Below are 2,955 nucleotides of genomic sequence, written 5' to 3'. Positions count from 1 at the left end.
GCTCAGTTCTGGGCCCTGCTGGACTTGTTCAGTTGTGCTCCTGGGGCAGCCCCACCGCTCTGGACAGCCTGGCTCTCGGGGACGAGCAGACGCCCCATTACGTACGGGCAGTGCCGTGCTGCCCGCCCGCTGCAGTCTCTCTGCGGTCAGACGTGCGCCTCTCCCATGTGCCAGGAAAGTGACGCTGATTTGCTGGGGTTGCAATGCACGAAGTACCCCCCCACCCCAACACCCCCTGCATCTAGAAGAGCTCCCGGGCTTCCCCACCTCCTCCTCTCCCCGGTGATCCTGTTTCCTTGGGGCCTCGTAGGCACCGACAGCTACCAACTAGCACAGAGCCCTCTGTGAGCAGGGGAGAGACGGTGGGGAAGGAAACTGCAAGAAATGGCAGACCCTGCACACGTCTTCCAAACTGCAGAAATTTTCTGACCTATTATACTTCCCATGTTCTTCCTTATCAAGTGCTTCCAGACCAGCTCTCTTTATAAACAGGGCCGTATCTGGCCCTCTTCGGAAGATGTGCTTATCTGTGGCCTTACAGAGATGCACACCTTCAATCTGGGAGTCTCGATCCAGAAGGATCTAGAGCTGCCCGGCCACATCACAGATGGTCGCAGGGCGTGCCGGGCTGCCGTGGCCAACGCCCTTCGAGGTCATCTCCAGACAAGTTTCACAGGTGTCTCCCTACTCTGTTTAGTGCAAAAGAAGTCTCGTGGCGTCCCTAGGTGACATGGTCGTGTTCCTGGAAAATGCCTTGCAGAGGTCAAGGCCTCCTCGAGCAGCCCACTATCTCAAGAAATCCATCAGAGAGCTTCACCGAGATCCGAGAACAGGCTGGCTCAGCCAAGAAGATGCTCTTGAATTCCCCTGCTGTCACTCACCACTCCTCTCAGCCCTGGGCTTCAGTTCACTGTCTATAGAACAGGCAGGTGACTGACCCAAAAGGGTGTCGTTTGGATGAATGGAACGACCAACTGCAACCCAAGTGTTGGCTGTGCTGTGGCTTACTGTGGTTTAAAGTCAAGTCAGACCTGCATCAGGGGACCCTGGAGCCCTCCCCAGGAGTCCTGCCCATTCCCGGGGACTTGCCCCCAGGAGCCCTCCAGGTCTGACTCCCGAGGTGTTGGTCCAAGCAGGGGAACCCCCCGCCACCTGCAGCTGGCTTGGTCACATCCCCTGTGGCCCCGCAAGCCACTCACCAGACTCTGTGAGAGCCAGGGCATTCACATGGAGTGAGAACATATTTTATAGGATGTGTATGTGTCAATGTGTGTAACAGAAGAGACCCTTCACAGAACAGTCCCCGCTGGGGACCACGCAATCTGGCATCTTCTGTGTCATTCTATTCCAGTCTATTCTACTCATTAGGGAGAAAACGGTAGTTGTGAGCCACTAGGTTGACCTCCTGACGCATCTCAGGAATCACCCCCCGCCCCAGGCTTGAAGGACCCGGCAGAGAAAGCCGTAATAAGGGCTTTGGGTGAACACAGTATTTCTTTTTCAGAAATGTAAGCACAGTAACATTCAGCATTAGATCCAAGTTTCTCTGCCGTATCTGCACCTTAGGCTCAGGCCTCCCCCGGAGCAGAGCCCGCTCCCTTGATGCTCCAACACAGTAACCCTTCCTCCAGAGGCGTGAGGACCACACCCCACCACCCCAGGAAGCCTGTTCCAGTCAGTTTGGGGGCGATGCGGTGCTTACCGCACCCCACGAACATGGGCTTCCTCCTTATGTGGTATCTGAAGCCCAGAACCTTCTCTGCCTGGCAGGGGTGGGGCAAGGTGGCCTGGTGGTTCAACGCCCGGGCTCTCAGGCCCACCAGCCTCTCCGAGCTGACCTTGGTGAGTCTGGAGACTCCTTTTCTCCAGAATGAAAGTTACCATCTTCCAACCACATCCCGGGGCCGGGTTATGTGCCGTGTCCCGTTTGATGCTGCCTTCTGTGAAAGGGAGTCATAATCCCCCCCCTTCCCCGGGAGAGAGGGCACAGAGACGCCCAGCACACACGGAGTACAGAATAAATGCCAGCCGCGCTTTCTTAAGATGACTCCTGTTCTTTTTACAGACCCCTCCCCCGATCTGCAGGGGCGCACCTTCTTCTCCCCTTACACATGCTGAAACAATGCTAGCCAGCAGAAACGAATCACGAGAAATGCCCACCCACTTCACATGCAGAGAGAAGGGAGGGGGAGGGCAGTCTCTGGTCCTGATGTTGGCCGCCTGCCCCCCGGGTGGACCTATTGGGTCCTGATCCCTTTGGGGGCTGGGAATCCCCAGGGGTTCAAGTTCACTGGGAGCAAAGCTCCTAGTCTGCAGCATTAGCTCCTGGTTCTGGAAATCCAGCCGTGGGGAGGGGAGCAGAGGGACGTGCAGCGCGTCCGAGGTGGCTCCTTCAGGGGACCACCCTTCTGGGCTCAGGGTGCTGGAAGGGGCAGGGGGAAGAACAGGGGGGAGGATGGCAAGGCTCGGCTTTGATTGGTTGCTCTTCCCTCCCCTCCCCCTACACCTGGGAGGACAGATGGCAGCAGAGGTCTCTGGCCTAGGAAAGGCTGTGGAGCCCAGATGTCATGAAGTGATGACACTCTGGCCGCAGGAGCCCACGTTCATCGTTTTAAGGGATGCCCAGGATGGCGCCGGCACGCGGCCCTCCATCCCCGCTGCCTTCCTGCACGGCTGGGGGGTTCCAGGCTGCCTCGGAGCAGGGAGCCCAGCCCGGGTCCAGATCCCGGGGACTTCTGACCGGCCGCCGGCCCTGAGGCTCATTAGCACAGTAACCAAACAAGATACACGATTCCTCTGGTACCCCTCCCAGGGTCTTCAAAGCCAGGGCTCCAAGTGCCGCCCAGCGCCCGGGCTCCACGCCGGCAACCGGCCCCCCGCCCCGGCTCAGCCCCAGGTCCCAGCTCTGCCCCCGCCCCGCTCGGCACCCCCCACCCCAGATCTGCTGGGACCAGC

Source organism: Neomonachus schauinslandi, chromosome 3, assembly GCF_002201575.2.
Source record: "Neomonachus schauinslandi chromosome 3, ASM220157v2, whole genome shotgun sequence".
Lineage (NCBI taxonomy): Eukaryota > Metazoa > Chordata > Mammalia > Carnivora > Phocidae > Neomonachus > Neomonachus schauinslandi.
Note: the sequence above shows the minus strand (reverse complement) of the source record.